The sequence below is a fragment of the Poromitra crassiceps genome (genome assembly GCF_964638095.1).
Source record: "Poromitra crassiceps genome assembly, chromosome: 8".
Lineage (NCBI taxonomy): Eukaryota > Metazoa > Chordata > Actinopteri > Beryciformes > Melamphaidae > Poromitra > Poromitra crassiceps.
In genome coordinates, this window is record NC_139629.1 from 38,536,485 (window position 1) to 38,550,910 (window position 14,426).

Consider the following 14,426-nt stretch of genomic DNA (forward strand, 5'->3'; position numbering starts at 1 on the left):
ACACAAAACAGTGACACAGAATCTGATGATGATGGCCAGCCAAGGACGTATTACTGGCTAAGAGTACCTAGGAAGGAACAAAACACAGTGGAAAGAACACTCACCTGTAAATCAAAGAGGAATCCAGTCCAGCAAAGGATAATACAGATGTCCTCACCTGTAAGAGAAAGAAGGATGACAGCAGAACCTGAGGAAGAAACACCACAACGACAGCACTCACCTGTTAGAGAAGAATACCTACCTGCTACGCTATCCGAAACTGAAAGTGAACCAGAGCCGACAGCACCTGTGAGGGAAGAGAGAGAAGAAGTTAGCCCCCCATTTGATAACACAGAGACTGAGTCTGTTAGGCGGTCCACTAGAGATAAGAGGCCTACACAAGTGTTCACTTACCAGTCATTAGGTCACCCTTCTTACCAGCCACAAGATACAGTTAACTCAGCAGGAGTCTATGCGGTACAGTCTATGCCAGTTCAGGGACCACAACCTTACCTTTTTCCAGTCCAAACACCCTGCCAAACAGTGTTATACCCATACAACCCGCACCTGAACCCCTACCAAACAGTACCTTACACTACAGTATGGCCTTATGCCATTCCCACTGCTGTATATTAGGGAGAAACCCCGCGCATGCACACACGCACACACACACACATACCCCCACATACCCCCACACCCAAACGCACACACATGTATATACTTACCTTGCACTTGACCGTAGAGTATTGAGAAAGTGTTTGTGAAACGCTAAAGGTTTAAGATTTAGGTTTTTGCAAATGTCTGGAGCCATTTTTATTTTGTCAGGGAGCGTGTGACACCCACACAATGTATTGTCACATTTATGTAGTTGTGTATATATTTTTATTTGTACAATGTTATTTCTGTTAGGGGAATAATCTAAAATAAGCCATAAGGGTCATCTATAGCCTGTTAGTGAAATGACAGGATTTGATTCACTTTGGAGTTTTCGATGTTGCCAACAGGGGGCAGTGTGACTTGGTGCGCTTCTCCGACGGACCCTCTTTGTTTTTACAAACGGACTCTCGTTGGCTTCCTCATTCTGATGAGCGGAGCTTCAAGTAATAACAACACCTTGTCCGTGTCTCATTCCTTCTCCTGTTTATACAGGTTGGTAAAGTATTAACACTTGTACAACTGCACATACACGTTGCTTAACATTTAAACTAAGTAGTAGATCGATTTTGCAAGTGTAATGACTGCATTTAGATGGTTTTGTGAACAAGTAGAAAAACGTTTTTGTTTGTACTGTAACGTGATGCAAAATGGCGCCGGCTGTAAACGTTTCTTTCTAAACATGGTAAAAGCCAAACAGGTCTTAGGTTTTAAGCTCCAGCACATTTCGTTTTTGGTAAAGCATTATTGTTTTGGGAACACAACTGTTTTAGTGAATATGTGGTGATGTTAGTTAGAATTTAGAAGCACTGTTGAAAGTTTGTTTTTGTAAGTCAGCTCATATGTTCTCATTGAAATGGCACAGCCATAGTAGCAATGTCTAGTTGCTAGTACTGTTAATTTCGTTTATTTCTTTGCACTATGAGAGGTTAAAACCTAGAGATTCTGCATTTCTTAGTAGACTAATGTGGGAATGTAGTGGTAAATGAAACAGCTAACTTTATAGACTGAATGAGGATTTATTCATGCCTTAAGTATACTGATTGAACTCAGGAAATGGAACATGGAAAATGTTTGTTTATTTTGAATGTGAATAAGATTTGTGACTATAGCCTGTTTGATTATATTTTTGGATATGTTGAAAATGTGAATTGTTAAAGTAACATTGACATATGGAAACAAAATACAAAGAGAAAGAAAAAAAGATATATTTTGCACAATATAAAATAAATGATTCTGATGAGCGGAGCTTCAAGTAATAACAACACCTTGTCCGTGTCTCATTCCTTCTCCTGTTTATACAGGGATGTTACCTGTTTATGGGATCTCAGCCCGAGACCTGTAACACATACACACATGCACACACGCACACACACACACACATGCACGCGCGCGCGCACACACACACACACACACACACACACACACACACACACACACACACACACACACATACACAGGGGCGGACTGAGATCATAATTCAGGCCGGGCATTAGATACCAAGCAGGCCAGGCCAATACGGGCTGACGCGCGTGCCGGCGTCCGAAGGGCAGCGGCAAAAAATTTGGGCCATTTGAAGCTGAATTTGGGCCGTTTGAAGCCCGATTTGGGCCGTTTGAAGCCAGATTTGGGTCGTTTGAAGCCCAATTTGGGTCGTTTAAAGCCAGATTTGGGCCGTTTGAAGCCCGATTTGGGCCGTTTGAAGCCCAATTTGGGCCAAGTCCAATTTTACAATGAGATGCACTCACTTTAACCCTGAATAAAGTAATAAAACCACTAGTAAACCAGTAGGCGGCGCCTGGCCTGCTGTTCAGTGAGTGGCCTGGCCTGGCCTGAAAAAAAAAAAAAAAAATTGCAGGCCAGGCCAGGCCACCGGGCATTTGCCCGACGTGCCCGATTATGCAGTCCGCCACTGCACATACATGCACGCACGCACGCACACGCACACACACACACACACACACACATACATGCACGCACGCACGCACGCACGCACACACACACACACACACACACACAGATGCATGCACGCACGCACGCAGGCACGCACACACACACACACACACACACATACACACACACATACATGCACTGACGCACACACACAGGCACGCACACACACACACACACACACGCCAGGATCGCTATTTTACTGGGGACATTCAAGGAGGTTATGTTTTGGGTGCCGTTTGGGTCTGGGGTTAGGGTTCTGATCCGACTCATGAAATGTGCATATGATAGCAGACTGGATTATAGAGCAGGAATGAGCCCGGAAGTAGCATGTTGGATCTTCAGGGGAAAAGTGAATGGGGTTTTAGAATGGGGAGTTCACTTGGGCTCACCTGGTAGCATGCATAACACAAAGGCTTTAGGGCCCATTCAGACACAATCCGATGCTCGCATTGGCCCCCCGCGCTCCGTTCATAGTCAATGGGGGTCCGACAGGCTCCAGCAGTGACCGACGCAGAGGGATAGGTGAAAAACACGCAAAGGTTGTATGGCGAGAGAGCTCAGAGCGATCCAACTTTTGGGGGATGCAGCCCTACGTCACTCCGCTGGTCAATCTAGATGCCACACACGCGCACACACACACACACACACACACACACACACACACACACACACACACACATTCCAGCGTTATCAAAAGAGACTGGTGTAGCTGTTGTTTTTGCAGAGGACAGGCTCACTCCCCTCTCAGGTATCAGCCTGGCCTGCCTGGCCTCTCTCTCAGCCCACAGACACGCTGTTCAACTCATCGATAATCCTGGTTCATGCGTCCAGTGTTCCTGGTACACATAGAAGGAATTGCGGAACCGCCTCTCTGAAGCGACATGCTTCAGACATACCCCCTCACCCCCTCCTTGGCAGGACCTGTATCCCTCCCTACAGTCACACTGTATCCCTCCCTACAGTCACACTGTATCCCTCTCTACAGTCACACTGTATCCCTCCCTACAGTCACACTGTATTCCTCTCTACAGCCACTTTCCCATAGCCAGCAGGCTGTGTTTAGCGGTGTGATGGTGGGCCAGATGGCCCTCCGCTTTCAGGCGTCAAGTCTAAACAGGAGAGCTGATCTCACACCTGGTTTACCCTCTGCACTGGAATGCCACATACAGTACAGTACTTAGTGCCCTTTAGAGCCCCTCCCCATCTCTCTCTGTCTCTCTCTCTCTCTCTGTCGCTCTCTCTGTCGCTCTCTCTCTCTCTGTCGCTCTCTCTCTCTCTGTCGCTCTCTCTGTCGCTCTCTCTCCCTCTGTCGCTCTCTCTGTCGCTCTCTCTCTCTCTGTCGCTCTCTCTCTCTGTCGCTCTCTCTGTCGCTCTCTCTCTCTCTCTCTCTCTGTCGCTCTCTCTCTCTCTGTCGCTCTCTCTCTCTCTCTCTCTCTCTCTCGTATTTCATCTTTTCTCTCAAGTTGTGGATGGTAAGCAGAAAAGACAAAGTGGGTTAGTTGGTGATTCCTTCCAGTGTGCGGCCTTCACTAACTCGTGTTTACGAGACAGGAGGTTGTGTACACGACGTGCTTTATTCAAGTGGTCACATCGTGAGCGTGCGCAGTTGACTGAAGCCACCGAGGCTAACATTTTCGCTAACGCTAGCTAGCTAGCGGCTAACTACGTTAATGCAAGAAATGCCGAGGCATAATGCCAGAGGAAAATAGCTGAGAGCGTTGGGAATATCAACATGTTCCTCAGACATTATAAAATGACTATGAAAAGCTCCATACGGCTAAAATTACATTATATTCACTTTCCATCCACCTCCATGGCCTCCGCCATTTTTTTACAATTTTTTTGTGACGTTTTTCAAAACGTCACAAGACACGTCACAAGTCGTGAACTCAAGGCTTTCAGAAAATTGTCATACACCAAGTCGTGAATACCACATAAGGGGGCTGTTCAATTGGACCTATGTTGTAAACACGACCCCCAAGTGGTCGTTTGGTTTCAAATTTATATCGAGGTTTGCAGACAGACACACACACACACATGCATGCACACACACACACACACACACACACACACACACACACACACACACACACACGCACACACACACACAGTGCCTTTCATGATGATCTAATGATGTCTAACGAGGTCATCTCCAATACAAATGGTATAGGGCAGCCTTCAGGTCTGGAGGGTTCCACCATCATTAGTGTGTGTTATCTGAGTGGGTAGCAGGAGATAAGGTGGAGTTGAGACAGGATAATGGCGTGTCTGTGAGGAACAGCAGGTAGATAAACAGCTCTATCTGCCTCAGTACAGACAGAGAACACACGTCCTCATGTCACACTCTGCGCTGCCTGCCTCCTATACTGTATCTAGAGATGGAGAAAAGGATTGATTAACCCTCGCATGGTCTTCGGGTCAATCTGACCCGTTTTAGAATTTCAACATCAAGGAAAAGTATGTTAAAATATTTTTTTCTTTATGAAACTTCTTCTGCTTGGCTCATTTACTGTACTAAACATGTGATATGAAAATGATACATTTCATGCATTTGCTACCCCCCCCTACATCAACATATAACACCCATGGTCTTCGGGTCAATTTGACCCGGCCATTGAAAGTGGAGGCTAAAAGGGGTCAGAAGTGAAATTTAGACAATTTCTTTCTTTGAAAATGTTAGACATATTGGTATTTTCTAGTAAACATTGCATTCTGACACACACACACACACACACACACACACACACACACACACACACACAATGAAAGTTCACTCAGAGTTGACAGTATGTTTTGATACTTTTTTGCTATTTTTAGCTACAGGTCACTTCTCTTGCACCTGTGTGGGGTGTCCACCCGCTATGCCGACCACCCGCAATGCCGACCTTAGGTTTAGGCGTGGGGGGTGGGAGAGGTTAGGTTTTGGGTTAGGGTCTGGGGGAGGTTAGGTTTAGGCGTGGGGGGTGGGAGAGGTTAGGTTTTGGGTTAGGGTCTGGGGGAGGTTAGGTTTAGGCATGGGGGGAGGTTAGGTTTGGCGTGGGGGCTGGGAGAGGTTAGCTCCAGCCGGTCCACCGACACGCTGCACGCCGCCTCGCTCATGAGCTGGTTCTGCTTGTGGGCTATCGGCATTGCGGCCTGTCGGCACTGCGGCCTGTCGGCACATAGACCCTGTGTGGGTGGAAACCCCGGGAAAGAGTTGTTGAGATAAGCATTTTTTGTTGCAAGTAGGTGGTGCTAAGGCGAATTGCAAGAAGTTTTATTTGTTGCCAGTAGGTGGCGCTATGTCGAATTGCCTGGAATTCAGCTCCCTGCACTCCGTTGGGTCCCCCTAAGCGCACTCCCCGAGTTTGAAGTTGATCGGACGAGGGGTTCTCAAGATAAACCACTTGTTGTGTTGCCAGTAGGTGGCGCTATGCCGAATTGCACGAAAACAGGTCACTGTTCTCTGTCACGTACTCCTTAGTACACTCCTAAAGTTTGAAGTAGATCCGACCAATGGTTCTGGAGATCCGGGAGGAACACACAAGGAACACACGCACTGTGTTGCCAGTAGGTGGCGCTATACCGAATTGCACGAAAACAGGTCACTGTACTCCATCACGTATTCCTTAGTACACTCCCAAAGTTTGAAGTAGATCCGACCAACGGTTCTCGAGATCCGGGAGGAACACACGCACGCAGGAACACACGTACGCACAGACGCACAGACAGACAGACGCACTGACAGCGACAATCTCATAATCTCCTCGCGGAGATAAATAAACTTGAGTAGCTCTTTATTAAAATGAAGAACAAACTATGATTAGTAGGATTTTTGGGGTTTATAACGACTTTAGAATGGTTGAACATGAGCCGGGTCAAATTGACCCGAAGGCCCTCGGTGTGACCAAAAGACGAAGACCATCTGAGGGTTAACACTAGAATGGCCACAGCAGTCATTCATGACCTTTTTGAAATGTATACGTGCAATAACTTTGTTAAATAAATAAAAATACAATGCTGCTGGTATACCTGACTTTTCCTAAAAGTGTCTGTACTTTAATTTAAAATAGTTTTTATATAAATTACACAAAAGGCAATGAAAATATGATTTTCCTTATTATTTTTTTACCTAGAATGGCCACAGGCAGTCATTTTGACCGTTTCCTCCCTTTCTTTGCCTATATTTTCACATTTTGGTGTTGTTTTGTATTTTTAAAATATATCTTAACACAATAAATGCATTAATCCCTCAATTGGGTATTTATCACGAGAGATTATAGAGATTGGAAACGACACGGCCGTTCTAGCAGTTATGGAATTCTGGCACTTCTTTAAACTTGTTAAAATGCACATTTTGGTGTTATTTCCTATTTTTAAAATATATTTTAACACAATAAATGCATTAATCTCTCAAATAGGGTATTCATCATGAGAGATTATAGAGTTTGCAAACGAGCGGTCACAAAATGACCGCTTACGGCCGTTCTAGTACTCGGAGATGGACCCCCTCCCCACGCAGAGGCCCCCCAGTGGCTCCGAAGCAAGGGAACCTCGCACCCGTACTCCTCCTATGGTTCTTCACTGCAGACTCCAGCAGCTTGCGGTGCGCGGATCTGCCAGAGAGACGGGAACCAATGTTGACGTCTTAAGTCAACATTCTTCAGTCTTAAGCCTGAGGGGTGCATTGTTGCGATGAGTGACCTTGGGATGAATCATAGGTCAGAGGTTGCTTGCAAATCATCACAGCATCCAGCACTGAGTAGCGGTCCGTTAGCTCCAACGCCCCGGGCATGTGCCAGGGGTCCTCAACCTGAGCCGATCCGGCCGGCAGGTCTGGATCTGATGCAGTTGGGAAATCCGGCCTTCGAACTCGGCGATTTTCTGGCTTATCTGAAGGCATCCAGAGCATCCCGACGATGAGGCAAGCTGTGCAATCGAAGACATAAAAATGTAAAAAATGCAGCTGCCAAAAAGATTATATCAAAAAGATTATATCAAAAAAGCTACCAAATGCTAACTTGGTCCCAGGGCTGCAGGCAAGCACAGCCAAGCTAGCAAAAGCAGTAGCAGTCCAAGAAGCAGAAGTAGCAGTCCAATGACGATCATGTGTATGACGAAGTCATACATCAAGGACATGCTGATAAAAATAGCGGGGACATGTTCATTAATTTCATTTCAGCGAAAACCAAAAAAACAAAGAAGTCAAGCGCGTGCCGTCTATACAGTATATCCAATCAGACTTGCGCGATAGTATGACGTAGTCAGCAACACTAGAAATTTCACTAGGAAGCAGACACTGCTCGCCAACACTTGAAAGTGTCGACTCAAGTCCTCATTTCTGTCGGCGACCGTTTCAAAAGTGTCGGCAGACAAAGCATAAATTGGGCTTAAGCAATACAAAATTACATAAAATAGACGTTTTAAACACTTTGAAAAGAGTAACAGCAATGCCAACAAACGATACACCGCTTAACCCTGAAAATATTTACTCCCAGCCTGAGGGGCAGGGCAGAGGGCTGTTTACTCCCAGCCTGACGGGCAGGGCAGAGGGCTGTTTACTCCCAGCCTGGTGGGCAGGGCAGAGGGCTGTTTACTCCCAGCCTGGTGGGCAGGGCAGAGGGCTGTTTACTCCCAACCTGGTGGGCAGGGCAGAGGACTGTTTACTCCCAGCCTGACGGGCAGGGCAGAGGGCTGTTTACTCCCAGCCTGAGGGGCAGGGCAGATGGCTGTTTACTCCCAGCCTGAGGGGCAGGGCAGAGGGCTGTTTACTCCCAGCCTGACGGGCAGGGCAGAGGGCTGTTTACTCCCAGCCTGAGGGGCAGGGCAGAGGGCTGTTTACTCCCAGCCTGAGGGGCAGGGCAGATGGCTGTTTACTCCCAGCCTGACGGGCAGGGCAGAGGGCTGTTTACTCCCAGCCTGACGGGCAGGGCAGAGGGCTGTTTACTCCCAGCCTGACGGGCAGGGCAGAGGGCTGTTTACTCCCAGCCTGAGGGGCAGGGCAGAGGGCTGTTTACTCCCAGCCTGAGGGGCAGGGCAGAGGGCTGTTTACTCCTAGCCTGACGGGCAGGGCAGAGGGCTGTTTACTCCCAGCCTGACGGGCAGGGCAGAGGGCTGTTTACTCCCAGCCTGACGGGCAGGGCAGAGGGCTGTTTACTCCCAGCCTGAGGGGCAGGGCAGAGGGCTGTTTACTCCCAGCCTGACGGGCAGGGCAGAGGGCTGTTTACTCCCAGCCTGACGGGCAGGGCAGAGGGCTGTTTACTCCCAGCCTGAGGGGCAGGGCAGAGGGCTGTTTACTCCCAGCCTGACGGGCAGGGCAGAGGGCTGTTTACTCCCAGCCTGAGGGGCAGGGCAGAGGGCTGTTTACTCCTAGCCTGACGGGCAGGGCAGAGGGCTGTTTACTCCCAGCCTGAGGGGCAGGGCAGAGGGCTGTTTACTCCCAGCCTGACGGGCAGGGCAGAGGGCTGTTTACTCCCAGCCTGAGGGGCAGGGCAGAGGGCTGTTTACTCCCAGCCTGACGGGCAGGGCAGAGGGCTGTTTACTCCCAGCCTGACGGGCAGGGCAGAGGGCTGTTTACTCCCAGCCTGAGGGGCAGGGCAGAGGGCTGTTTACTCCCAGCCTGAGGGGCAGGGCAGAGGGCTGTTTACTCCCAGCCTGAGGGGCAGGGCAGAGGGCTGTTTACTCCCAGCCTGACGGGCAGGGCAGAGGGCTGTTTACTCCCAGCCTGACGGGCAGGGCAGAGGGCTGTTTACTCCCAGCCTGACGGGCAGGGCAGAGGGCTGTTTACTCCCAGCCTGAGGGGCAGGGCAGAGGGCTGTTTACTCCCAGCCTGAGGGGCAGGGCAGAGGGCTGTTTACTCCCAGCCTGAGGGGCAGGGCAGAGGGCTGTTTACTCCTAGCCTGACGGGCAGGGCAGAGGGCTGTTTACTCCTAGCCTGACGGGCAGGGCAGAGGGCTGTTTACTCCCAGCCTGACGGGCAGGGCAGAGGGCTGTTTACTCCCAGCCTGACGGGCAGAGCAGCGGTGAATGATCGCGAGCCGGCCTCCATTCCTCTTGATAAGTAGTGAGCCCTCTCCATCCATCTGCTGCTGATTCCTGCTCGTCTAGGCAGAGTGGCCGCAATTTACTGGTGGCCATTTTGTTTAATGGCTGACATTCATTAATTCCCCGGCCTGCTCTTTGGCAGCCGCTCAGCCTCGTCCATTAGGAAATGAGTCCGTCGAGGACGCCCACGCACCCGCCGCACACGCCTGTCTGACTCCGGCTGATTTAGGTGCCGGGACCGAGCTGAATTTGTATTCTGCAACTGTGATCTGTTGTTTTTGTGTTGTGATGTTGTTTTGATGGGAAGTCAAGCCACTTGTAATGTAAGAGCAAGTCTGAAAGGATGCACTGTCATCTCATTTGAGTTGGACGCCAGGCCTCTCCACATAACAAGATTACTTGCAAAGAGACTAAAGCCTGCGGTAGAAATGATGAGTAATGGCTATATGGGAATAGCAATGCCATATTAAGCCATGGACTTATGCTCCCTGATTAAGCAATCTTTGATGCACAGGAACTCGGAACTCATTTCCATAAGCTGCCCTTTGTTTCCCCATCAGCACTCTGACTCACGCTTCAGAGAAGGAAACTGAAGGACTCGACTGTGCGTTACTTCCAGAGATGTGGACTTGAGACGTTTGATGATAGAGAAGGGACTGTGGAGGGTAGGTTACAGTTACATGACACATGTCCCAAAAGGGGCCTAGGACTCGACTGTGACTTGACTTGTCCACAACAACACAACACTTGGGACTTACTTGAGACTTGGAACAAAGTGACTTGGTTTCATGTCTGCTAACTTGCCTATTAAGCAAAGCGAAGCAGTGTGACAGGAAAGGAAAGGCACGCCTGCAGCATCATCATCAGGTCGTCCTCTGCACTCACCCTCCAGCCCAACATGGCCGCCCAGCCCAGCTCCATTAGTTAATTACACATTGTCTCTGCACTATTTCATCTAACTGATCGTGCTGACTCACTTCTGCTGAATGCTGATGAATAACACACTCAACATCCATTCAGTTACACACTCACACACACACACACAAACACACACACACACGCACACACACGCACGCACACACGCACACACACATAAATATTTTTCAATACACATTTGAATGATTTATTTATGACCCCATAAATACAAAACGGTAAATGGTAAATGAACGGAATAAAAATTACCATAAATACAAGTATGCAAAGTACATAAACACTATTAATGCAGTCAGATATTAGGAGTCAGTCAGTTACATAAGTGCCTAATTGGCAATCACATTAAAGACCCTGGCAACCAAAATCCACAAAAACCTTCTATGTAAATTAAGTTGCAGACATTACTTTAAAATCTCACTCTAAATGTGGCCATTTTTACTGTTTTCTGGGGTTGGGTTGAAGTGGGCTCATTATGCTCAAAGTTTATGACGCAATAAATTCTGCGCACAAGCAAGCACACAGTTGCCTGTTGTTATGGGCTGGAGCAAGAAGAGGTGCAACTCCTTCAGCACCTTCAACAGACCCCGGCCCGTTACTAAGCCGGCTGTGGTCAGGGGGGGGGGGGGTGATAAAGTCTTTATTTGTGGGGTCTTTCGAGTCTCGTTGAAGAGGCGGATGGCAGTTGGGTAGAAACTGTGTCTGTGACGAGAGGTTCTGGTACGGCCAGACCTCAGTCTTCTGCCAACGAGTAGAGCCTTAAAGATTTTGATGAAAGTGTCATGCATTCCACAGTGCCCTCATGGGCCTACAAGACACACATCAACCACAACAATAAAACAATAAGACAACACAACAATGGTACAATTAAAAATAGCACAAATCCTAGATTTGTGTGTCTGTTTGACAGCTGCACCACGGCCTCTACTGAGAGGATTAGGGAATTGTGGCAGGAGGAACTTGGTATTGATTTATCTGACATTATATGGGAAAGGAGTCTGTCGGTTTGTGACGGGTCTGGTTCTCAAAATAGGATCAAGCTCGTGTCTAGACAACCCAAACCTCGCCACAACAACACAGAACTGACGGAGCAACAGGGTATTTCACAGGAAATCGATAAACGGGAGTTTGGCTTACCTGGGACAGGCCGTGGGCGGTGTCACTTCGCGTCAGTGGACAGCTCAATCCTGGCTGTGGAAGCTAGTTACACACAGCTTACCTTCAATAGATTAGGGGACGCTATTATAAGGTTGTACAACTCTACTCAGTTAATAGCAGACACCAGCTGATCCAATTTAAAGTTGCTCACCGTCTTCACTACTCCAAGCAGAAATTACACAAGATCTTCCCTACTGTATCACCACTGTGTGACAGGTGTCAAGTGTCAGAAGGCACACTATCTCCTGCCTTTTGGTTCTGCCCTTCACTAACGGGATTCTGCCACAAAATATTTGACTGGTACTCTAAGGCCTACAGAATAACCCTGCAGACGGAGGCAGAACTCGCCATCTTGGGCTGAGAGTCATCTCTGAACTTCCCTACAGCTGTTTATGTTTATTTATTTATAAGGACAGCACACATTAATCAACATTTGTGTAAATGTGCCAGTGTTAGCCAGCTGGCTCATTTTCAACTGTAGTCATTGTGGCAAGGATGTAAAAGAAACCGACAAATCAATAAAACCTACAAAATCAATAAGATTTACAATCAAGACACTAAGACGCCATAAAGACACCAACAGCAACAGCAAGAATTCACAAAACCAAGTCGCAGGCCATGCAGAGCAACAGGAAACAGTTAAACATCATGACTATAAAAAGCAATGCACAGCAGCAAGAGACAACAGATAAATACATAAAAACATGCCACAGCAAACACCCAAACCGCACATATACATATAGCCATGCAATCAGCATAAAACAACACACAAGCAAGCAATAATGACCATAAACATGCATGCATGCAGATATTCATCAGAGCAGCAATAAACCGATAAAATACAGAAGGCGCTACAGTAGGTTGACCTTAAATAGAAAGAAAGAATACGTTACCAGATTCTTAGTAAAATGCAAGTAGATAAACTATAGAGAGGCAAAGTGACCGCCTACTTCCTGCTTCAGCACTGTACCAGAGATTTTCATCCGCCATTTATTTTCCCATAGACATTTCGTAAAATGCTTGTAAAAATAGTTTTACTTCGTCAAACCAAACGGTTCAGCTATATTTAGAATCGGGAGAGACCATAGAACATTTCACTCAGACCAAAACTTAAAAAACGAAAAGATATTTTCTTTAAATCCACAATTGTTTTAACGTTTTGGTCCGAGTGAAATGTTATGTGGTCTCACCTGTTTCTAAATATATCTGAACCATTTGGTTTGAACAAGTAAAACTTTTTATAAGCATTTTACGAAGGAACCAGGAGAAGCTCGTACACTGATAGAAAAAATTTAATGTCCACTCCAAAGGTTCACGGATGTGAAGATGCCATATGTTTAATGGTCCATAAATGAATATACAAAACAATACAAAGGTGCTACCATGTGAAACAAAAGAAAGAAAACTGAACAGAAACGTTTCGGCTACAAAGCCATCTTCAGTCTGCCTCAGGCAGGCAGACTGAAGATGGCTTTGTAGCCGAAACGTTTCTGTTCTTTGGAGTGGACATTCCATTTTTTCTATCAGTGTGCAAGCTTCTCCTGGTTCCTTCTTGACAGTTTTTTGGCCTACGCACCTGATGTGAGTGTGTTTCTTTGGACTTGTAGCAAGAGCGCAAACACCCTATCTCATTTTTGCCTTATAAGCATTTTACGAAATGTCTATGGGAAAATAAATGGCGGATGAAAATCTCTGGTACAATGCTGAAGCAGGAAGTAGGCTGTCACTTTGCCATACCTAAGCCATGCAGAGCTGGCCGCCTGGCAATGGGCAAGGGAGATAGTGGGGCAAATTAGCAGCAGGGTTAGTGAGTAATACAATGAATAATAATGAAATTATCAATAAGATTTAAAATGCTCACAAGTCTGACTTTTTAGAAGCCAGGCCTTGAGACTTTTTGTGAAGGTGTGGTAACTGGTGCAGCTTCTTATTTCAGCTGGTAGGAAGTTCCACATATGGGAAGCTCTTACAGAGAATCATGACAGGCTGAAGGAGCTGGATCTGAAAGGAACAATACAGTCCCCTCTCAGGGAGGATCTTGTGGATCTTGTTAGTTTTCTGCGTAATGAAGCTACTGAGTGGCCTTGCCATTTAAGATCTGAAATATTAGACAAGTGTCGGTGTACTTAGTTAAATGATCCCAGCTAAGGTTGTCATGCTTGCTGAGAATATTGTAGTGATGGTGAGTATTGGGTTTTCTGTCAAGCACTTTGATAGCCTGCTTGTACAGGGAGAGAATGGGCTTCAGTGTAGTAGTACCTTTGGCTGTGCAGCAGTCTCTGACACAGGGGACAACTGTTGCCAAGAAACTCATCCTGAATGAATGGAAGTCCCCCTCCTCACCCTCTTTTCAATTGTGGCTGACGGATATGGCCTCGCCTCTGTTATACGGATGGAGAGACTTATTAGGGTGCTTTCTCACTGGCGCCCCAGTACCGTTCCCGAGCACACAAATTGACCCCAGTATCGGAACGTTTGATGAGTGCGAACGTTGCGTTCCGTTCCGTTCTGCGCCCGGGCGCGCAACAGGGAACTGTGACAGGATCCACTTGAAAAGGTGGTCTGGGGAGCGCTTTGGCGTGCCCGGGCACGGAACACTTGCAAGTGTGAAAGCCAACCGTTCCGAACCTCATAGACAACACACGGGCGAGGATAAACTCCAGGCATAGTTGATGGCGCAAGTGCACTCTGTTCCGTTTCTGAGCGTGGAAGAAATGTTAAATGTGAAA